Raw genomic sequence first — 26,037 nt, 5'->3', positions numbered from 1 at the left:
AGTGTATTTTTTCTAATTTCTTGGATGTCAGAAATGAGACCTTTAATATATTTTCATTACAGTTTGTTCTGATTTTTTTTAACCAACACTGAAAGTGGCTTTAACGTGTCAGATTTCTGCTTGGTAATGTAATCACTTAAGCATCAAGAGATCAGAATTGCAGCAAATTAGCTAGCTAATTTGAGGGGGGAGGGGGAAGAGATTCCAAGATTTTTACTGCTTCTGAGTTTGCATGATTTCTACAGTTCCACATCCCATGAAAGAGGTACAGAGATAACTAGAAGGGGTTTACTTAAAAGATGTCTTAAGAAGCAAGTAATTCTGTAAGCAGTTGTACCAATTAAACCACCTTCCTTCTGCCTAGCACATACCTAGCAGCTGAGCGGCAGTTTTCTCAGCTCATCTGTTTTTTACTTGCCCCTACTGCATTACCCTCCACGTATTTCTGCTCCTTCCCTGCTTTCCTCCAACAGGTCACCACCCTCCAGAACCACGGTCCCTGCAAAACAGAGGTTTCACTCCAAAACCTTATCACAGTGTCTTCAATCTACCCCTCAAATCTGTACTTCCCAACAGTAATAGATACACCCTAGAGATAATTTCTAACATAAGCATATGTCCCAGGATAACTCTTGATCTGGGGGACAGGAGGACTGTCCTAGTACGTGAGGCCAATCAACAATTTACTTTGGTCATCTCTTTAGGATGTGAAGGTCTCAGGAGCGTTTCTCTCAGAAATCACAATCCAAATGATCGGCTCTTAGTAGCAGAATACGGTGTCCAGCCCCTGGTGCCTGCATGATCTGAAATTCTTTTCATCTCAACTTAATGTTGAAACATAGTTTTCATGGGCTCCCTCAGCTGTACCACGAAGGGATGTATTAGTTAAGATTCCTAATGTAGTGTTAAGCCATTTTATGGCAGCTTGACTGTGTTTTCTATTCATGTCATTTTCATATTTGTTCTGGTTTTTTTGCTCTTTGGCCTCCTTGGCATTTGTGCCAGAGTGCCAAAATAAATATCAGTTTCAAGTTCATGCTAGAACAAAACCTCACTCTTTAAGTAAACTGTAAAAGGGGCATTGGTGGCTATAAAGACTCAGCTGCACGTTTCTGCTCAAATGTTAGCATCAGAAACAATCTCTTTCTGTGATTAACTGCTCTCACATGACCTTGTAAGTTGAGCTCATGAAGGATTTTGTGAAAAACTGTGGTCTTGAGCATGCAACAGTGACTAAATTCCTCACAAATCACATATGATTTACATAAATGAGTGTCTCGGCTCTCACACAGTCAGCACTAGACCTAGTTACTAACACATGAAGAATGCGCTCTCAGACTTGGCACACGGCTTTTGCAGCTGCCAAGTATACCCCCTGTGAGACGAGAGCAGGTTGATGAGGAGGGCAACGAAAACATTTTCAACACTGCTAGCGACAGGAAGAAGAATGAGAATTCTGTTTATCTTGTTAGAGATTTTCTGATCATATTAGTGATTTCATTATGCTGTTCCTAGAGACCAAACCTTTTAAAATGGCACGGAGCTCAAAAATGCCCTATGAAAATTGCTGCTATAAATCAGACTCACACCACATTAACAGCGCGGGAATGATACGATGTCATGAAAATAGAGACATTCCTTGTAGTTGGTGTTTGAACACCCTTTTGCCCTGATACTCACATGGGTGAACCTGTCTCCATCCCATAAATTTATTCTAGTATCTGGTTTGTGGCATGGCCTGACTTCACCACAGGCTCTGGGCATACATTTGCTCTTGTGCTTTCAGGCAAGCCCTGGAAAATCCAACAGAGCGGTTTTTGAAGAGAAGGACTTGACAGCAGTAAGTGCAGTTGTGTCATGATCGGAAAAGGCCCAAACTCTTTTAAATTCTCAGAAAGTTTCCAGCTGGATAGAAGAATTTAAAAAAGGGAATCTCAAAAATCCTGGTGGAATAAGAAAAATCTACACTGGATGTTATTTGACTGTTAAGACACAAAAAATGACACATAGTCCTTCTCTCATAATTGGGTTGATAGGTGCCTGTAACAAGGGTAGAGGAATGCTAACAATTAATCTACATATGTTTCTAAGACTCGCTCTTTTTTTGCACGTGTCCAAAATCAGTTTCATTTCTTTATTCAGATTGCTTGACCTTCTCCTCTTTCTGTCTCTTTAAAATAATAAAAAAATGCTGCTACACCTGTACATAATCTCTCTGCCTAGCTTCATGTACCAGATGATCTCATCTGTTTATCAAAGACTTCAGAAATAAAAATAATAGTAAAAAAATCACTTTCTGGAGCCATCCTAAACTACTTCTTATTAAAAGACTTTCTCTCACAACAGAGCTATTGTGACTTACCTAAAACTTTGGGCAACGATAAATCCAATCTACGTAAGTATAAATGACTGCAGACAACTGTGTACCGTTAGTAAACCTAAATATATTTTAAGAGATGCCTTTATGTTCAGAAAAGGATATGACTAAATTCTTTCAAAAGGACTTCTCTTGTGAAGATGTGAGCTGAGAGCAGCATAATCATTAATGAAAAAAACCCTTACCACCATCTGTTGCAGAGTAATCCAATAACTGGGGTAATTCTACAATAATAAAAGGTTTGATGACATAAATATATTCATATCATTACATGTGCCACTGTTCTTGGTATTACATAGATTTTACGTGAAAGGGAAAGCAAAAAAAGCAGTAAGGTTTGGAAACCCCGCAGAAAACTTTGGAGGGGGGGTGGGGTGAGCCTGAGTATTTTCCTTCAGTTTTTAAAGCAAATTTTAAATGAAGTCTCAAGACAAAACTCCAGGGACTTCAGTCTATGTCCCAAAGGCAATTACTAGATCAAAGGACTCTGTCCAGTGTCTTTAATAGAAATTGGGGCAGACCCTCTGTGAAGTGAAATATGAACTGTTTGTCAGTCTGTCTTTTAAACTTCAGTGTTTTTACCTAGTCGTATTTTTAAAAGGGAAGAAAAAGTGAGCTTGTACTATATAGAGCTAAGCTATGCCACCGCCTCAAAAATTTAAGAAGAAACGCTAGAACATCCTGGACTCTGTATGAGAAAAGGAAATCTCATTCATCAATACTAACTTAGGTACTTTAGGAAAATCCCGTTCTTGACTTTATTTTAGCTGTCCAAAGAAAAAGCATCTAATCTTCATAAAGGAAGAATAAACTGATTTCTTTTTTGAGATATCCAGAATTCTTTTGTAGCACAAGAGGGGTAAAGATAGAAACAGACATTTGGCTTAATTTTTCCTGTATTTTGACAATCTACAGAAAAAGTGGCAGACAGGATTTATCTGGAATACAAAATCCTTTCATCCTGGACAGATCAGAAGTACCACTCCACCGGGGTTTTCCAACAAATGCTTGGTTTCTGGAAGCTATTAAAAGGGAATAGCTACAGCAGGAGGCTAGGGAATAACAGCAGCACAGAACACAGGAAGGGAAAATCAAGCCTATCTGATATTACTAAATAGTAGTGCACAGAGAACATTAATTAGATGTGTTATGATACACAGGACCTGCTCAGTAGTCTTCTCTCTTTGAATTGATGACAGCATGAGTGGGACAGCATTACTCAGCTGCAAAACAGTCCCCAGTCCCTTTGATAAAAATTACTATAGCACATCCCACAGACTGTACATTTTGGCATCACACATAAGTAAAATGCACTTGAGTGTGTCTCAGTTGGCATGCCCAGATGAATCCAGGCAAATTTCCCACAAAATACACAGGAGTATTTAAAGATTATGGTAATTTCATAAATGAAGCAAACAAAGATTTTACAGTCTCAGTAGTCTTACATACAGTCTTCCCATGAAAACTTTTTATTTATTCATTTTGTGTATACTATTTCCTAACTATTATGTGTCTGAAAAGTCACTTGGCCAAGGACCATAAATATACTGTAAGTGTACTTCAAATTGCTTTAGAAGTAGCTGAGCAAACATCTCCGTCCTACTTTGTTTCACCCACAGTAAATACAATAAGGATGCATCCGATGCTTGTTATCCATTATCATATTTTACTGTATCAATGCCACAGTTTCTGCTGCTTCTCTTATAGCGCTTTCTGCGATAAGCATTGACGTAATTTTTCATGTTGTTGCCTTATTTTATTTTTCTCTACAATTATGAATACTAAAGATCATACCAGCATATTGGTACCTTGGTCTTATTCTCAGTCACTCTCTCACAAGCATGGCATACTGTCTCTTCACTGTGCTGTGCCTTAACCTTACTTCCCAACAGCAAGAGATCTCTCACTACAAAGTTGTATCACAACCAGCAAATCCTTGATTCTGGTATGATGCACATCACTCTTCCCTGCACTTGCAACACAAAAGGTGCCCTTACAGCTTTCCTTGTCTGAGCAATTAATGTCCCATGATACTGCCAAATTATCTAGGAACTCAACTTTGCATGTAAAGCCGCAAACAGAACAACAAATAGATTGGCTGAAGTGCTCTTGGTTCAATTCCTTGTTTATAATAATCTCCTTCTCTTGAGAAAAAATTCTAAGATAAATTAAACACCATAGCAGTAGAAGTGAAAGACAAATAAAGAAGTGAAATCACGGATGTTCTGATGTCATGGATGATCGTGGTATTTTGAAACTATTATTCATCCTAATATATAAACAACATATGTGGTGTCTAAAATGACTGAATGGTGATGAAGATGATGATACTTACCTGTTGCATGGCTTGTCCTTGGCTCTGAAGGATTCTACAACTCTGCAAATATCCTACCCTATATATAAAAAAATATACACAGAACTATTTAACCCAACATTTAATGGCTAAAAACCAGCTTACTGAAGTGAAATTTTATGAAAACAACAGAAAAAACTCCTGATCGGGATTTTCAACTCAATAGGCTAAGCTACTGAAAATAAAACGCACAACAGTCATCTCAAAAAACTTAGCCATAGGATTCTCAGCTTGCGTGAATAATATGCATTCCATGAGCACTGTAACCCTGGTGATGCAATCCATTAAAATAAATATTTTTAATGGTACAGATCAGATAAATAACTATTCCTTAGGCAATGAATGCAGGACCAGATCCTGGCAATTCATATTGTATAATTTACAGAACAGATTTTTTTCCATGTTACATTTCAGTACTCAATTGCTCAATGTGAAAGTTGTTGCCTTCCAACCCATAAAAATTCAATAGGACTTCTCAGAGAAATCAATCCTTGGCATTCTTCAAAAAAGAGGAGTTGTGTTTCAGGTAGAATTACATATTCCTTTTTTTCCGTTACTACAGGAGATATCACTATGACTTGTCCCTTATGATACAGGTCACTTTAGTTTTCAGATGGTCTTACTCCTCTTAAGTTAATAATCTAATTGTGTATATACCCCATTTTATAGAGAGGCTCCACAGTAGCCAAGTAGCTATTTAGGACTATGCAAATATATTCTTTATCATAATCTTATAAAAATTTCAAAGATACATATGATCATGGAAGCAACAACAGTTACTTGACATGCAAGATGAAGTAAAAATAGGGACACCATATGTCAACGTGATATTGGAAAAGTATTCAAATACATGAGAAAGTACCGAACTACCTAAATATCAGAACACAATAATATCCAAGAGTGCAAAATGGGAAACGCAAAAGGCAACTGCTAAGTGAGAGAATGGGTTTTAAAATCTGGATTTGTAAAGTTATTTGGCCATCAGGTACCCTTCACAGAAAGAGCACTGGATCTGTCAGAATCACAAAATCTCCACTTCTACGGTGCGCAAAACTGATCGCCATTTTTTTGACCATTTAGGGTTCAAAAATGTGGAAAGCTTCGTTACCACCTTTCAATGACACTTTAGCAATGGGAAGCAGTGGAGAGACAGTAGAAGGCTTTCAGCTTGAAGAGAAAAGATAAATGGATTTATGTCACGCTTTGTTTTTGCAACTTGGCAAAACCACAAATAGAGTTATATAGCCAATCATTAAAAACCCCTAAATTTTATTACAGAGACCTTGATCAGGATAATTCCTCTCTAACACAACAATGATGTCGCAGGGTCCTGTAGTGCCTCCTTTCTCTCCATTAGATTTTTTTTCAAAAAAAACCTTCTTTCTTTCATCTTGACTATTTTTCCTTTATTTCATGTACAGCAAGCAAATATAATAAGCTTCTTTCAGAAAATCAGGCTGGTATAAAATTGTGCATTCTTTATATAATTTTAGGAGGAAAACGGTTAACATTTTAGCCTCATGACTTGCAAATGAAAGAAAATAATAACGCTTAGCAAAAGACATTAGAAGAACACATTCACCATGAATTATACTGCCCTTGAAGGTGCAGCTTAAAAAAGCAGAGAAATAGATTTGACACCACTTGGACTTGCAGCTCGGACATGCTGCATTAAACTGTTCAAAATTAATTTAATCTGAGCATGGAGAATAATAGCCTCTCAGTTCAAGGCTTCTGATAGCAGTAATTTGCACTCGAAAGTACTTCCAAAGGGAAAGAATAAATGAAGGACGACTCTCCAAAACTGAGTGAGCAAATGTATTCACTAAATGAAAGCCTCTTGATCACCCTGTAAAAGAGCATTCAGGAAAACGACACATTCTATATCATTTTGTGGGTTAGGAATTTTTTTCTTCAAACTGCTCGCTGCTACAAGAGATACTGTTCTTCCTGGACTGATGATGGTATAAGGAGCTATGTACTTAGAGCTCTTGCATTTTAGCTCAAAAGCTGTGAGATCCATTTGCCTTAGAAACAAGCAAGTAAGTCCGGCGTAGTAAAAAATCCTCTTGCCACATTTGTAATAAGGCACTTTGTAGACTAATTGCATAGAGGGTATTAGCAGTTCCCCTTGCTTTTTCTGCAGAGGACTAAGAGCAACCTGTAACAAAGTGTTAACACTCCAGCCCTTAAAAAGTACCTTATCAACCCAAAACATTTTTCTATTCCATAAAAGTAATTCTCTTCACTTACACATTCATAACTTTCAATTCCATTCACCGTGCCTGCAACTAAAATCTTTTGGTACCCGTTTCATTTGTCACTCAGCTCCTGGGAGGCAGTGTCATCTCATTAAAAGGGCACCGCAACAGGAGGCAAGAAACAGTTTCTCTGCTTTAGCAAAAAAAAGATGTAATTGCTGGTTTATAGCAGCGTCGACCCAACAAAAACTGCTCAGGTCACCTGCGGCAACACACTGGACAACTGAATGGGGAGACCTCATAACCTTCAAAAATCATAGGCAGGCAGAGATACCCAACACAAGAGACTGCAAGGCTGTACTCCACTGTTAGTTTCTGGCCTTCATTCTGACTTCTCCAGCCCAAAATGACTGTCCCAAAGTATTGTTTAAGTATAAGAGTAAAGTCTGACCTGTATCAAGTCCAAGATTGCTGGGGGAGACTCTGGGGAGAATCACAGGGGTCAGAAGTTGATCAACAACTTTGCAAAGGTTAGTGCTGTAGCAAGAACCACGGTTAAAGAAGGTGAAGGGGATTGATGTTGCTGAAAAATGAGGATTTGGTCCAAGCAAAAGATTTTACAACTTCCAAAAGACTTGTTTTAGTTTTAACTGGGGCGGACGGGCAGGGCAGGGAAGAACCTGAAAATAGAGTCATCTTCAAGTCCATTCAATCTTCTGATTCTTTCTGAATTAGGTTCGTACCCCATTTAATAATAAAAAAAAATTAAGAATATATTCAACAGTACACATTATCTCCTTTTATTAGTAAAGCAGACAAGCCAAATATCCCAGCCGCAGCAGTTAAGCAGTTCTAGCAAGGAAGCAGTGAAATACACATGAGAGGCTAGGCAGGCCTGGGAACAGGTAGCGATAAGGAGATGACTCAAAGCCCTAGGGCAGGTATTAGGGTCTTGGGTTGTCTCTTTTAGGGTCTCCATTAAGGTCTTGGGCAGCCTCTTGGGCTGTACTTTTTTAGCTATACTTCTGAAGGAAAAAGCCAAAAATATGCTTGGGGGGCGTGTGTACGTGCACCAACATGCATGCACATACCCCCACACAGACACACAGCGTCTTTTTTTTTAGTAAATCTAGTACTGTTAGGAGCTGTGTCCTGTGGATGTACAGCACAAGGCAAACTGTGTATTTAAGTAATAGTAACTAATAATATCCTTTCTAGGTAGAGAACTAAGGACAACGATTTGTGCTACAGTGCATTGACAGAAGGAAAGAACAACTATAGCCAGTGAAAAATAAAATTACCAAACAAAATGAGTTCTTGACTTTACTTCTTTCCATTCATTTAAATATTGTATCTCCTTTTTCTTTTTTTTTTTTTGTACCAATTATAATAATCCACATTTTTGAATGAGCTCAGTGGCTGTGAGAAAGTCTTAGGAAGAGATACAAAGAAAAAGTTTATCAAACAGTGGGAGAGTAAATAATGTATTAGTATTCAAGTTTCATTTCCAATCCCACAGTTGCATTACTTTTGCAAATTTACAACAAAGAAAGCCAAAAGGTCTTTTTAAATTCTCTGGTACCGCTTAATTTCTTCTGAATAATTTACCTGCCACTAGCTGTTTGTTCTATAATAATTCAAAGAAAACTGGTTATGCTGAAAGTCTAAAAAAATGAAAAGTGCTTCTAGAATGTATTAAAAAGTTAAAATAAATTGAAAGCCTTCAGGATATTGTAACTCGTACACAGCTGGTATGAACAGCACTGCCGATTACTGGCCCTTAGAAGGCCCAAACTAGTCTGGACATGATGCTTCTGGTACCTCTTACCAGATCAAAAATGGAGGATAAACTGTGAGCTTCCATTACCTTTATGAAAATTAGTCTTTGAAGAAAATTCAGGATGCAAATACAAGTAATTCAGGTCTTTGAGGCCTCGTCCTTCTACATCCAACAGCTTTCTTAAAATACCTAGTTTTCTAATGCTCTATAATTAAAAAAGGGAAGGGTATCTCAGTTTTTAAAGTTTGCTCTTTCCAGCACAGAGCCCATTTAGTTGGCTAAGTTAATTTATCAAATTCCATTTGAAGCACACTTGTATTTAACCCTTGACTTTGCAGATGAATTAGCATACCAATATTGAGTGACTTACGGGATAACTACCTTGGAAACTAACAAGTAATTGATATTAGAAAACAATGATGTATATTATCCCACAGTTTAGTTCCTTAAGAATATTAGCAACAGAGAATAACATTGAAAGAATAATGACTGGTCAATATTTCAACTAATTTCTGTCTTTCAAAACTCAAGTTCAGTTCTACATCCACTGCTTTTTACAAGGGAGGCGCACTTAATCACTTTTCCTTCAAATCACTTTTCAAGAATAAAAAAGGATGCCTACTATAAGAGTTAGCTCATAACTGAACTGGATTTAGGTCAGGAATATGCCTTTCAAGAAAAGAAGAATGGAATAATAGCAACCTACAATCTTAAATCAAATTCAACAACATATCTGGAATAACAAGTGGAATGGCAATTGATACTAACCCTATTTTTCTTTTGACACAAGGGATGATTTTGTAGAGTTTGGAATAACTCTAAGAAGAAAAAAATAAAAGCAGTTGATCTTATAATATTTTATAATTTACATACATTTTGCATATTTACAGTTCTCAGAGGTAAAAATAAACAGACAATTACTAGACATGACACTTTAATTTTGTCAGGCCATAAAGTTTCATGGCCCTAGTACACTTGGAAACTAAAAGCTCTAGCACCTTTGTGAAGAATTAAATGGTATAAAAGGGTTTCGTCTAAACATTATATCTTTCCTTTAAAAGATAAGTGCAGGCAATTAACCCGTTCAATGACCTCTGACTGCACATCCAGCTAAGGAGCTCCCTCATGGCCCTGTACCACTATATCACATTTTTTAAAGATGAACGAAGCAACTTGGACCCAGGGTTCATGCAAGGTTTATGCAGTCAGGAGATTAACAATGTTTGTTACTGTAAGAAATGAAAGTCTTTTCCTGGGAAAGTGAGATTACGTATAAAACTTCTGTATATTCAGTTTGGAGTCGTCAGCTTCCTGCAAAACCCTGGTGAAAGAGGCTGTGTAGCTTATCCTAGCTCTTTCTCTGGCCCATGTCCCTCCCATTGCACAGGCACAGTCGAGAGGACTGGAGTATGAATTCACAGACCCATGCTCCTGAAAGGCTTCTTGTTGCATGACAGGGAAGGGCCAAAAATCTGGTGCCTGATAAGAAGTACTTTTCATAACATAAAATCAGAAGACTCAGTTTTGCAAATCCTTACCAAAATCATTTTCATAAAATGAAGAAATATTGATTGATTTCCACTGTCCAATGGGGAACTACCAACCACACAGAAAATCTGAGGAAGCCAAGTTATCATCCCTAAAAATATTTGGGTTTGTTTTGTTTGTACACAGGAAAAATATTCTGTTGGCTGAAAATGTTTATAGACTTTTGCCTTGTAAGGATACGATGGAGAAAATGAAGATGCCCGCAATGATGATAATTCAGAATGGGGTAAACATCTTTGTGAACTCTCTCTGGTGTTGCTTATCAAGCTTTCTGTGTTCATGAACTCACTAACAAGAGAATTCATAGAAATTTAGAAAGTTCATGATCTGTTGCAAGGAAGCATCTGTGCAAAATGAATCCTGAGTGTGGGAACTTGCACAGGGAACTTGAGTTATTTCTTTCTGTTGGGAGAAAGTATTAGATCACAAAGTAACTACTCAACCAAGACCAGGCAGAGCTACTTTAATTTCTAGTGATTCCATCCATTCTACAGACCACTAAGTATTTCCATGTGTGAGCAGTGATAACCAGTTCCATCGACGTGGTAACCAAGCCATAGAGATAGATGTGTGCAGGAGAGAACAGAGAACCTGAGGTGGGAATGAAAAATTACTTCTGGCATCGCATTATATGGGGAACTAAACAATCCACAAACCACTAAAGTCCAGTCAGGCTTGTAGGCTTGTACGTATATATCTTACTGTGCCACAATTTTCATAGCTGAGAGAGGAGAGGGTTGTTGTTTTTTTTTACAGCACCTGCAAGTATTTATCTTACCTGAACTACTAGTGAGCACAACTTACAAAGATAGAAATAACTGAAAAGAATACAAAGTTCTGCTATCGAGCAACAAGCTATTATTCTTCAACTTGGCAAACCCAGGATCCCTATTTACTGAAAGCCAATTGACAACTTCCCAACACCACTCCCATACCACTGGAGGCCTTGTTATTTAAAATAACACACGGGGGTTGCAGGAGCTTTGTGGCACCTCCAGGCTCGTTTCTGACCATGTCTGGATGCATTCTGTGGCAAAAATACCATCAGTACAGGTGCTATGGGTCACCTGGGGTTCCTCCTCACAGCACTTCTGTGGGTACTGAGAGAATGTGGTAAAGGTTTGGTGTAGGTGGATTCATTACACAGATGAAATTACTGTAAAGGGACACAGAAACTAGGAGGCCATTTTTCCACCTCAGGAATACCATTAACAATACAAGAAATAGAGTAAGGTAAATAAATCTACTGATATCTCCACATCACCTACAGGTAGGGTAACAGCTGGGTTAAAATCTGCAGAATAGATAATCAGCAGAGAAAAGCAGATAGTACATTTTTAGGCCTGCAAATTGTGTTTGGCCTTTCTACGAAAACAAGTGAATTTTGTCTTCTGAAATGACACAGCAGATACAGCCCGCTTTGCCAGACTAAGAATTACAGAGTGTCAGCGCTGTGGACTTCTTAAGAAACTAAACTAACAGGTAGTGAAAAAAAATCAACTCTCTGATAATATCACAGCAAAAGAGTAATGTTACTTTTGCAGAATGTCTCAGTTTAAAGAATAACTGAACAAAACCAAAAACATGAACTATGAAAAATATTCAACAAGCAGATGGTGTGAGAATAATTTGGGAAGCTGATATCCAGTTAAAAACACTGCCTAATGACTGACAACGGAAGGGATTGGTGGCATTTGTTATGTAAGTGGATACACTGTGTGTTATGCTAGCTGAAGACCAGCTGCAATGTAAAATTATAGAAAGGAAGTAAAAGAAGAAGCAGCAGAAGCAATAATTGCAAAGACAAAATAGAGCCGAAAACTGGAAACATGGAACTGAAAGGAAAGCGTGGCAATCAAGCAAAAGTAGTAGGAAAGTAAAATGAAAATATTTTGTTTCCAAACAATTAATTAGAAAACTAATTTAGGATCTTTATCAACCATAGCTGAAGTCTACTGGATATGGATCACAAACTCATATCACTATTATTATTGTGCTAGTCACCATCCTTTTATTAACTCTATTACTTTATATCATGCTTTGTTCATGCACTTACCTATAATTAAGCACCTCTCTTATGCTGCATCTTTTTAACAGTCCAAATCACCTTGAAAATGCTGCAGGGTGAAATACTGACATGCCTCTCAGCACATATACCAGAAACAAGTGTAAGAACATCAAATTAACTGTGACTGATTTAAAGAAGGATCCTTCAAGAGCACATCTGTACTTGACATCATTCCGAGCCTGGTTAAGTTCTGACAATGTATTTTTACCTTGCAGCATATCTGGCAAACCTTGTTAATCTTTCTAGGGGCATGTATGTCACCAGATTGGTGATAACACATGAACTGCATTTTAAGAAGCCAAATGTCATCTCTCTAGAGACCTCTTAGCACTTTTGAAAATGCTGATGGACAATCTAGTCCTTTTGCTATGCCCTGTCTTGCCCTCTCAAAGCGATTAGCTCCTAGAAAGCTTGGAGAACTGCAACTCACAAAATGTCTATTCAGAAACTCTCCCACTTGACCAAATATTCATGGATCCTTTGGCAGAATATTCAACAGGGCTTCTGCAGAAAACCAAGCTGTCAAAATCTTTTGCCTTCCCATTTTCTCCAAGGAAATACACTCTAACATATATGCTAGAATAATGACCAGCAATTACGTGTATAAAACATCAGCTTTCACTAGAGCTACCCTCTACTATTTTGGGTTTACTTCCATCTTTATTTAGTAAACATTTACATAGTAAATATCCCTCATGGACATTCTGATTTATTATTGTTATAGCGTTTCTCCTTGCAACTATAATGAAGATTGATTTAATCTCAACAGCATTAGCCCCTTGCCAACTGAATACTGTGTTGTTCTCATAAGTCAGTAACAAAATTCTTTACGATGGTGCTGTTTACCATTCCACTTTCTAAAACATTGACTTTCATAAAACACAGTTTATTCATTTATAGTTAAAAGATCTCTTACACTGAGGAACCAAAGATGATGGGGAAAAAACCAGATTTTTTTTTTGCCGCTTCTTTGAAGGATCATCTAGCGAGTTATGAGCATCTATCTGCTAAGAACTCTAAGGGGTTAAATAATTTATCTTTTGAAGTGCACATGAATTAAATGTCACTTTTCTCATTCAGGTCATGCAGTATCAATTTCATCAAAACATGCACTCGACAGTGCGCTGCTAATGACTGCAATCACTATGATCTTCTCACAAAGCATCGTGTATGGGAGAAGTAGCTGTACACCACAGCTTTCAGAATGAGCAGGAGGTGCCTTTTCTGTCTTTTGCTTTCAGATTTCTGTCCATCTAAGAGGCACATATCCATCTGCTAAGGTATTTAAAGAGAGAGTTGATTTTTTTGTTTCAAACATGTTGCTCCCTGCAGGGATCATTAAATGCTTGGATTCTTTGCTAAAATGGAAGGATTTATCAAGTTTCCCTCCTGGACCGAGATCATCATTAAAACTCTTTTCAACTGTTTTAATTACACTTTCCTAGCGGAACCTTAACCACATGACTAAAGTACCACTCACTTCAGTCTATTCTGCTTTCTCAGGTCTTGGAGAATAAAGGCTAAATCGTGTATTCCTATTTGACAGCGCAGGGTGAATACAAGCACATCCTAAGATAAAACATTTAGATGTAAGAGTGCAGATGTTTGGCTTTACTAATACAAGTGTTCCCAAACTACCTTTAGAACTTCACTGAAATTCACTGATAACAAGAATTAAACAATTCTGGCAAAGCTGGCATATGATTTATGGCATATGCATGATATGGCATATGCAAAATACTATCATATGCAGGAACCTGCATATGGCAGTATTTTGAGATCGCTAACTGAAAAAAGATTGGACAAGAAAAGTGAAAGAACAAGAAAGCAAGCAGTTTGGTTGATATTACTGTAGCATATTAATTACACTATGATGACTTTTCAAACCCTTAAATGAAGAGCTGGTTATGTTGTCATACTCTGTCTTTAATAAAAGACCTAATTGTAAAATTGCCCAGTATTTATTTTTATTTATATAATTGATGTTCTTAAAACATAGTGTATAATTATGCGTTGGGCAGAGGTTTATATCTTAGTGAAGATATTAACCGAGTGTCCTTGTACTGCTATCAGGTGATTCATGGCAGATATATTCAGTTCCTCAAAAAACTATTGAACAGTTGTACGGAGGAATGCATCTGTCAAGGAATATGACAAAAAGGCTTTGTTCCAGTCTGGAATTCTCTGTAGGGATCCCTGTTTAGCTCAGCTGCCTTCCTCTACACAAGTTGTTTCTATGCTGTTCTTCAAAATACAACAAACAATATATTGCATTAAATACTGTCATAAAGTGCATTGGAATCTATTAATACAACTGTCCTGATGAGACAGAAAGCATTCCTCTTTCTCAATGAGCAGAGAGGACAAATCACACGTGGGAAATAGTTTCTGTGCCTTCTAGAAAAGATTGGGCTTAAAATTGGACAGGCAAAACCTTTAAATGATTGACCAAAAATAAAAAGTAATCTGGATCCAGGTTTAAATTTCACAGTGTTCCTGATATCTTAATTATCTTTTTGTATCCCCATATAATTTTGAAAGTTGGAAATGAAAATATTTATCAGCTTGATTCCTTGCATTTTTAAAGCATTTCTAAATCTATCCTTCCACAGGTCAACAGAAATACCTGTCAAAATATCCCAGCTTCAAATAGACCTTGCCTGTGACATATGGTCTCTACCTGAGGAAGATCAAAATCTACACACTGTAACTGAATTATGAAAGCTTAACTTTAAAGAATAATTTTTCATTTGCTATCTTGAGATTATTTCAAGTTCTTGGTATGATTCCAATACTTTCAGGAGACTTGTCAACAGCATGGGCAGACATATGCAACTTAGATTAGATAACAAGAGCTGTGAAGATGTAGCAAGAGCAACCTTGAACATACCAAGAACCTAAAGTACTTACTAAAACAGTTAGCCTTGCGCTGATGTTCGTGTTGTCACGTCTTCACTATTACCAAAATAAATTAGATTATGGCTTGGTTATGTAAACTTACTCATGCAGCAAGCAGAACTTTGGATAGGGATGGGAGCGTAACAAAACACAGGGAGTTTTTCAGCATTTTTAGGGCGTCTTTTTCTCTTTGCCGTATTTGGTTAATTCACTATGAATTCATAACTGCTTTAGTTGGCTAAATCTGATTCATGTGTGTGAAGAGAGTTTCACATGGCAATGCAGTATTCCAGCTTTTGCTGCAACATAAGAATAATCTTTGAATGGGGTGAGGTGAGGCACAAATCACAGCTGGATTCAGCAGCTGGGCTAAGAGCTCTGTGTGGCACAGAGGGTCCTGTTTGCCCCACCACAAGGCGGTGACTGCACTTCTGAGCATGCCTGGCTATTGCTGCGCTGGTTATACACAACTGTATTATAACCACACCAGAAGAAGAAATATTTTGCAATTACGATCACTGTGTTTAGTAGGATGGTTGCAAGTGCTGTTGCATCTTTATCAGTAAACACAAAATGTCAGGCACAAGAAATATATCTATAATGCTCCTGTTGCAACTTTGACCTAGCATATACATGCCAATCTAACTTTAAACAGCTGGATACAAACCACTGCTGTTGGGATGCCGACATACTTATCAGCTTCTGCGGATTTTGCTGCCAAATGACTTAATTGCAAGGGTAACCAATACCTGTTGTTATTAATGTTGCGTGTGGATACAGAATAGTACTCAGATGAAGACTTAGCTTCTATTTACTGCACTCAGCGTACTTCACCAGGACAGTTTCTGATATCTATGACGAAATGCTGAGGATTAGTATGCATACTGAGTAATACATTTGTTTACAAGCCTAAAGCCTGGAACAAAACACTCAGATATTTATCATCTCGTCGTAAAACTATGCCAGTGTGGTAAGTTGACCTCAGCTGGATGCCAGGTGCCCACAAAGATGCTCTATCGCTCCCCTCCTCAACTGGACAGGGGAGAGAAAATAAAACAAAAGGCTCGAGAGTCGAGATAAGGACAGGGAGAGAGCACTCACCAGTTACCACCACTGGCAAAATAGACTAGACTTGGGAAAATTAATTTGATTTATTGCCAATCAAACCAGACTAGGGTGATGAGAAATAAACCCCAAATCTAAAAGCACCTTCCCCTCATGCCTCTCTTCTTCCCAGGCTCAACTCCACTCCCAATTTCTCTACCTCCTCCCCCCAAGCAACACAGGGGGACGGGGAATGGGGTTGGGGTCAGTTCATCCCACATTGTCTCTGCTGCTCCTTCGTCCTCACACCCTTCCCCTGCTCCAGCGTGGGGTCCCTCCCACAGGAGACAGTCCTTCATGAACTGCTCCGGCATGGGTCCTTCCCATGGGCTGCAGTCCTTCAGGCACAGACTGCTCCAGTGTGGGCCCCCCCCAGGGTCACAAGTCCTGCCAGAAAACCTGCTCCAGCGTGGGCTCCTCTTTCCACAGATCCGCAGGTCCTGCCAGGAGCCTGCTCCAGCGTGGGCTTCCCACAGGGTCTCAGCTTCCTTTGGGCATCTACTTGCTCTGGTGTGGGATCCTTCCCGGGCTGCAGGTGGAGATCTGCTCCCCTGTGGACCTCCCCGGGCTGCAGGGGGACAGCCTGCCTCACCATGGTCTTCCCCACGGGCTGCGGGGGAATCTCTGCTCCGGTGCCTGGAGCATCTCCTCCCCTCCTTCTGCACTGACCTGGGGGTCTGCAGGGCTGTTTCTCTCACATCTTCTCACTCCTCTCTCTGGCTGCAGTTTCTGTGCCACAGCAACTTTTTCTCCCTTCTTAAATATGTTATCACAGAGCCGTAGGCTACCACCATCGCTGATGGGCTCGGCCTTGGCCAGCAGTGGGTCCATGTTGGAGCCAGCTGTCATCAGCTCCATCAGACATGGAGGAAGCTTCTGGCAGCTTCTCACAGAAGCCACCCCTGTAGTCTCCCTGCTACCAAAATCTTGCCACACAGACCCAATACAGGCAAATTCAGTTGAACATTCATTTAGAACTTTGATAATGATTGGCAAAAATAAAATATTGTCTTCATGTCATTTTTGTTGACTGGATAGCTATCTTGGTCTGATTATTCTTTATTTTAAAATGTTTATATTATAAATATCTCTTTACTTTTCTTCTCAAAGGAAATATTTCTCTGATCTTTGGGACGTTTCTAAATTACTTGGAAGTAGGTGGTATTCAACATCTTCAGTCATTTTAGCAGGCTATCTCCAACTTAATATGGATCATAATTTTCTTTCAAATCTTTTTCTTAGTAGTATAAAGAACATCATTACTAGTTAGATCAAAACTTTGGAAATAGAGTAGTTTTAAAAATTAAAATACCCTGTTAGTACTGGCTGTTGCCTCATCTTAAAGGGCAAGTGGGTCCACACTGAAGTCAACGACACATCACGGCATTCAAGAAAAACGTGGAAAGAAGTGTTTGCAAGAAGGTGAAGGTATACCCCTGGAAATACTATTTTAATGCTTTAAAATTCTGCCAGTCAGCTGTTTTCTTTTTTCTTCAGTTAATCACTGGTTTTTGCTCATTCAAAATAGAATTAATGTTTAATTGTACTATCCCTTTCTCTGCAATTTTTTAACCTGGTAATACTTTATACATATATTTTCCAAACTCTAAACAGATATTTTACATAATTTTTTATCACAGTATACTTATGTCTGCGTGAAATCTGTGAGAATGTACAGTGCCTGATCTGAAAAGTGATACTCGAGCACAAGAGCTTGCACTGTTCCAGTCAATAAACAGAATACAAACAGCAAATACCAGATTACTATCTATCTAATCGCACCCAGAAATCCACAAATTTAAAACAACAGTCCATTGATTTTCTCCTGTCTCTTTGTTCTTTAAAAGCTGTTGGCTGAATTCATGCAATACACACAAATACAAAATAAACAAATTTCAATATACCGACCTACTCACATGTATTTAAAATAACTAAATAAATAGATAATAAAATAATGGAATTTATTATGATTTTTTTTTTCTAGGTGCAGCTAGTAGTTTGAGGGGCCGTATTATTTCCTTCAGACTGTGCTCCCATGCCTAGGACTCTTGCCGTGCCTATTACTGTGCTCAAGTTATTCGCACTTATTACTGACCTAATGCTATTGATGTATCTACTGCTATTGATGTTCTTACTAGAAGAACATTTTGAACACAGCCTGCTGCTATATAAGCTGTTAACAAATGCCTGCCTGAGGAAAGCAGTTTCAGGGACAAAAAACCGAGCGTATGCTTCCCTCATCTGCTCTATCAAGGGAAGGAAACTACAAGTTAGACCAGCATTCAGTAGGCCAGCTTTGGGACTGACCTTCTATTTTCTTGCATAGCTATTTCCGACATGGTTTAGAAATCTGAAAGAATATGAAAATTATCAAATACACAGTTCGAGAAGCAGATAGAGCAGGAGCAATACAGTCAGTAAAGCCCTCAGCTTTACTGAAGGAAGTTACTAATGTATTTGCAATAATTAATCTCCAGACAAACCTGTTAAATACATTCATAACTAAATAGTGGAGCAGAGAGCCACTGGTTGTGGAACTAATAAAATTATTCACTGTATTCTATTCTGCTAGAAGCTAAGTGCTTCGCAAGATTTTACAAGAGAGTCTTACTTTGCACAGTAATTTGAACTGCCTAGAGACCAGTTTCCAAAAGTGTGGGTTTTTTTTAACTATATTCCCTGACACAGTGGAACAACCAGCTGTCAATCCATGCTGTAAAAAGTTCCTTGGGAAAACAAAACATGCCCAGATATCATCTCTAAATTCCATCTACTGGTATGTAAAAATATTATTAGAAGGAAAATGAAGCATATTTTTATTCCTGGAAGCGTTGGCACCTTCTTGACCGTTCTCATCTTAATTGCTCCAAATTCTGCAAAGCAGTTATAGGTACACACTTAGACTTTTGAACAGGCACATTCTGATTCCAGCTGAATCCATATAATTATTCTTCAAATTAGTCAATCATTTAGCATTCAGCCAGCCGTACTCTATGGTGTCCTGACTATTTAATAAAAAACTATGTGTGCGTGTAAATATGAAGTATACTAAAAAAAGTGATATGTAAATGTAAATCTGGGAAGAACAGCTCCAGAAGAAAAACATAAATCATGAAGACTGGTACAAGAGGAAGCAATAGATCTCATCTGCAGCAAATGTCACCTGCCTCCAACTTGTGGGAGTTTGCTGAAGCAGTTGAGGAACTGCTCTTTATTTTGTTGACCAGATAATACATGTAATTCTAATATTTACTGTGTCTTAATGAAGCACTGTTAGTCATAAACTTGACAATAAAGACATATTTTATGATTAACACATTATTAATTTAGAAACAATTTATAAGTATTGAAGTACTGCAATTTTTGAGGAGAAAGCTGTGTTTGTTGAAGTACTTTACTGCACACTGCATTTAAAATAGGATGTTTAATGCAAAAGCTATGGATTAGATAAGAACTCAATGTAAATAAAAACCTATTTTCATGTAAGAAAATCTAAAAGTTTCCTACTGACTCATTCATTTTCTGGACAAGCTGTATGTCCTCACTGGAAAAGGGGGAAAATATGTGCACAAAGGGGAGGAAATTTCAGGACTTCATCCCAAAATTAAACAGAAACTGAAACTTGGGGGCATGTATCAGGCATCATCTAGATGTAGCTCATGGAGACATATAAAGACATCCAGTGAAGAGTATCTTCACTGTAATTTTGGTCTCCTGTGGTTCTGACTCATGACCTCAAGTTGTGTTTCAACGGATTGTTGATCCTAGGAATTTAAAGCAATTTCTGGTATCTTGTATTTCAGGAGGGCTCCTCTTAATGCCTGCCTGGGTGGATGGACATTTTCCTCTGCAATCCTGTTGTCTGTCATTTCTGAAGTAGAAATAAACAGAAATACAGGATCTGTAAGAAGACTGTGAAGCAATGAAAGGACTTATAATAACAGGTGAAATAAAAGTTTTACTTGCAGCCTCACCTTATTTATTGCTGAAATTCTGCCCACATAAATGTTGCAAGTTAAGTAGCTGTCTTACTGCAATTCTCTCTCAGAATCCCCAATTTCTACTTCCATGTTTTAACCAGTAGTCTATATCACCTCGGTGAATAATTCGATATGCAGTTCAAGAGCCACTTGGTGTTTAATCAGACTTGGGATACATTCTTTTCTTTTTAAGTGCCTGGCCAATCTGCTGCTGAATTTGGTATCCTTGCTATTCATAGTATTTATAAATATTTGTTGAAACCAGATAAACTTATCCCTTCCCTCATCCTCATAAAACACTCAAGAAAATCCCAGGTTTTAATGATTTCTTGAGCAGAGTAACAAATAGTCTGTGACTAGACTTCTGTATACAGAAGTCCTTTTTGAAACTGTGCTGACACGAAGTGAATGTAAACTAGAAATAACCAATTTTAAGACCTCCGCTGAGATTTGTTCTTTGACAATTGACAGAAAGACTGAGAAATTAGCATTTTGGTAAAACCTTTATTTGTTTAAGATGCCTCTTAGCCAAAGAGACTGTCTGTACAAAAGGATTAACCTATTGACAATGACTTTCTAAATCCAAACTCATTGAATAACAAGTACTGAATGTGTTTACCTTCCTAATGCACCCACAATTCACAATGAAGCAGGCTTTCTTGAAAAGGTCAAAATGCATGAAGAGCTGAATTTCAATAGGAAAACACAGAAAAATTTAGAGCTAAATAGAATGGAATTTATTTTATACAAGAATTGGTGGGATTAAATGCATTTTTTTTTGCTATCTAAATGAATAAAAACAAAAAAAGGATTTTAAATGACTACCTTTGTAGGCCTTTTGGGTTTACCGGATCCGCATTCAATTGCCTGTGTGGCAACACAACATCCAATCATTTCTCAATTAATCTACCATATATGAACTTCCTTATGAAGTGAAGAGCACGGTATCCTAAATCACTTTCACATGTTCAGACATGCATTTATATCTTCATGTTCACCACAGTTGTATGTCCCCTCTGGGCAGACAGGTTTTTAAATGTGAAATGAACCATTATAACTTATTTAAGTTTTCTTCTGAGGAACAGTTTCACCATGTGAGGCAGGTACACTTGAAGGGTCATTTTCTGAGCTGACTCTGAGCCGAGTTATATATATAACTGGTTTATATATTTTACAGGCTAAATTGAAACAAGTTGATTATTCACCATAAAGCATACTGAAGAGATAATTATTAAGATAGATCGCTTGTCATACACTGAAACATTTTTTTCAGGTAAGACTGCAAATGGAAAAGAAGCAGTTTAGATTCAGCAACTACCAGTAGGCTGCAGATATCATAATGTGAGTGCTATATATATGAGAGAGAACATTTTTATAGAACAAGTCGAAAAATGTGATGGAATCCAAATAGAACGTTATGCCTGTAAGAATAAAGTCTTCACCACATTACAAAAATGTTAGCTTCCCTTGAGTACTTTTGGCTACATTTTCTAAGGCCCTTAAATTATGCATGGAGCTTAAAAGTAATGTTTAAAATGCACCACATTCAGGTGTGGTTTTAATGGCACATACTGATAGACAGGTAAATCATGTTTGAAAGCAATACTTAAGCACTTAAGTCAATTTGAGGCTTTTGACAACTTTTCCTCAAATCTGTATTCTTACAGCTTTTAGGCAGCCTCTTTTCTCAAAATTGCAAACTTTTCACTACATCTAGAATACATCTGTCAGGACATTTAGATCTTGTCCTGCACCATCACAGCTGGATCATGAATTCTGAACTACTCGGAATTAACTCAACCTGTTCAGTATTTTATGGTGGTAACAGTGATGAGACTTAAGGACACCTTAAGCATGCAAACCAGGCAAGGATGCGAGTGAGTCCCTAAATGGAACTGGTTTGAGGTGAGTCAATCCTGGAAGGATTTAATGACCTGTACTGCTAAGAAACAGTCTCCTAGTTGCAGACTATTTCCTTAACGTGGATACCCCGATCACAGAATAATGCCAGCATTTCACATTGCATTATGGATATGAACGATAATTTTGCTATCTCATCTTGGCCAGAAGATTCTTCTTCTGGCGGATGAAGACATGACCTCAGTTATTCAATCTTTCTCACTTCTGTCTCAAACAGCAGCAATTAAATCTGTCCAGGGTTTTCTATTAGGAAACCCCAAATAGTATAGCATGCAGCGTGACATAGCATTCTCTTGATTAAGACAGACTATTGCAAACACAGCAAGTTTGTCCTGTACCTTGGGGTTTTTTCTTTGTTTGGTTTTGTTGTATTTTGGTGGGTGGTTTTTTTTTGGTTTTGTTTTTTTTTTCTTTTTCTAAAGAATTTTAGAATCTGCTTCTTCCCACAAGCTCTTAAATTAAAGGAATAAAAAAAGCAACCTGCAAGCTTCAGCCTGCTGGCAGTTATTTTGCTGTTGCAGAGCAGGATTTTCTACAGTACAAATAAAATTCGCTTGTGTTTTAGAGCTTTTTCAAAGGTATCCTAAAAAGACAATGCACTTGAGAACCAGTGGTCTCCACATCAGTTAAGCCTTATCAACACCTACTATAAGTGGTAGGAAAAATTCAGTGATGCTTTGTCCCACATTCTTATGCATGAGCTACCAAAAGACTACGTTCCACTGCAAGCACCTACATTCCTGGTGCAAAGATGATGAAGTGAACGTGACAGAAACACTTATTAATATGTTACTGAAGGTTTTTAAATCTGGCGAAGATAAGCATGGTAAAAGAACATAGACAGAAAGGCTTCATTGTTGTTTTACTAATTATATGTCACATTGCCCAAAGAGATAAGAATGCTAATGATAAAAAAATAAGAATAAAAAAAATGAAGGAGCACCTTATTCCACTTACTGGAATACAGTAATGAAATACGATATAGCAAATGACCTCATTAAAATTGAACCAGTGTTCTGTTGAAATAATAATTCAATGTTTTTAGAGAGGTGCTTGAAATGAGGCTCATGTGTCTGTGTATATAACTACACTTATAGGTGTGTACATACTTCTATACATACATAGTTAATCACAAGTTTGCCCTTCAGGGTAGGGAATGTCAAATAAGTTGGGAAGAAGAAGAGCTCAAATGATAGCATTATGTAGAACTCATATTTTCTTGTTTTGTACCATAGAAACCTGGATCTTTATATGCAAAGTGGATATCGTGCAGAACAAGCTCTGAAATGTAAACTGCTCAAATAATCAGACTGAAGCAGTCTGATTTTCAGCAATGTGATTTGGAAGACAAAAGCGACAGATTTAGAAGATGACTATTGCAGTGTTAATATATGTAAGTGGCAGTAGATCATTCAGAATATTTCAACCAAACCATGACTTTCCATTAATACCAGCTGAGACAAAGAGAGAAATTTAATATATGGTAATGACAATAGAAGGAACAGATGTAAAACCCATTGTTAGCCACGAAGCACAAGAAAATGACAATGTAATAAACCTATGCAATACATGTTTGAGAACACTACATTGGTTTCCTCTATTATTTGAATGGAGACCCACATCCAATATAGAAACTCGTAAGACCCTTCCAAAGTTCTAAATATCAGAAAGGATGACTATTGTCAGGGGGAAATGCTTACAATGATTTCTGATGTGTTACCACGCACGGTATCAACAGGTTTTTTTTCATTCCCCAAAATTGTGCACAATTGTCAGGTGCAATTTTGATTATTTAAGTCAGTTTCTAATATTAACTAGAATTATTAGACCAAATGGAAATATCTATAGTTCTTTTAACTACATACTGCTTGACTTCTGCCTAATATACCGCAGGAAAAAGTCCATAAATGAATTTATTTAGGGACAACTCTGCATCCACACATAGTCTTACTGACATCAGCAAAGGCCTGTATATGTGCAAGAGTCTAATTCACGAGGACCCATGCCAAAAATTCACAACTAAGTGAAATATATTTAGGCTATTATGCTCTTTTTATATGACAAATTGTTTTAAAAATACAGTCTATGAACAACAGATTTTAAAAACAAAGGGTTCAGTAATGCAGCTTTGGAAAAAAAAAAAATTCTTTTTTTAACTGATGTCTAAAAAGTACTTAATTGAGCCTTTCCATTGCAAAAATTCACCATAATCCTGTAACTCTATGGCATTTAAAGTCAGTAAACAAGCTATGGAAAGTAAGCATCGGGATTATAATTTAAATATCAGAAGTAAGCCAAATACAGTTAGAATAAAACCTTTTTAACTTAAAGAATGTGTTCATGTGCATGTTTAATTGTCCTCCTCCGATTACAGTGATTGTATATTCCAGGTAGGTTAGCATGATTTTTGATCCAAGAATTGTTTCTATATTTTGTTGCCACATCAAAATAAAAAAATGTTTTCCTTAAATTTAAAACCAGTGTAATCAGTTAGAAAATATATTCTCTGCTTGCCAGATAAGAAATCTTTTCCAGTAGTTGCAGGAATAGTCAACAGGATTAGAATAACCTGACAAAATAATGAAGAAAGGGTCCTGTTCTACTGGGTAGGTATTTTTCCTCTTCTCTGTGTTAATTTAAAACACTGTATGTATGACTTTTGTCACATGACTCTCTGTTTTGCAATTTCTATTTGAATGAAATCTTCCTCTGTCAGACTTTTCTTTATTTATGATAAATCAAAGAGAAATATGAAGTGAACATGCAGTGTTTCTGACCCATCGAGAGCTCTACCTGCGCATGCAAGAGAGCTGTTGCAACACTGCATTTAGAGCAGGTCAAAATTGTGACACAGTTGAATGTGTTTACTTTTTCCTTGCTTTCCTGATATGGTTCAATGTCATTTTCACTTTATTTTGCTTTTCTATTATGGTAGATGAGTTAAAACAATGTTGAAGTGGAGTGTCAGTGCTGAAGGTCATACTGGATATTAACAGTCATATTGCAACCAACTGTTCCCCAGATGAGGACATGTTACCATCTTCTGCGCGCATGTAACCCTCTGTACTCCTATCTTCATGAAATCTTAACTGTGATGAGACAAAGAGCAAACCAAAGAAATTACAAAATACTTCAGCTGCAAAGACTTTTGTTAACTTCTAAAGGCACGCAGGTTTAACCGCTATGCTAAAAAAACCCCTCTTACAATAAATTGTGCTTATTTGTTTTATGCAGGTAGGGCTTAGGTAAGGCAACATTGTTTGTGTGTGTATGTTTCTACACCAGTGCAAGAAATCTAAAAAAGGGAGATGTGATTTGGAATACCTGGTTTTAAATGAAGTTATTAACATAATAGGCACACCAGAAACTTGGTAGAAGGAAAATAATGACTTGAAAACCCTAATATCAACAAATACAGAAATAACACAGTAAATCACTCTGCTGGAGAAGTACTTTATGTTAAAGAAAGCTTAGTACCAAGTAAAGTAAATAAGTTACCTGTATCAAGGATTCAAATTCCAAGCTTAAATAGAAAGAAGATTAGTATTAGACCTATAATAGTGACAAGCTGACCAGGTGCAAAAGAGACTGTGAAATGCTAAGGCAGATTAAACTGCAAGGGCAGAAAACAGAGCAGGATTGAGAGACTTCAATTATTTCTAGGCAGACAAGGTAAATGTCACAAATGGGTTTTGGTTCTCACATCAAATTCACTGTTATAAAGGGGACAATTTTTGCAGAGAGAAGTATCAGGATTTTCTTAGGCAAAACAATGCATGTGCTCTTGCTGTCCTGTGACTCTCAGTGT

This window comes from Buteo buteo, chromosome 22 (genome assembly GCF_964188355.1).
Source record: "Buteo buteo chromosome 22, bButBut1.hap1.1, whole genome shotgun sequence".
NCBI lineage: Eukaryota > Metazoa > Chordata > Aves > Accipitriformes > Accipitridae > Buteo > Buteo buteo.
Note: the sequence above shows the minus strand (reverse complement) of the source record.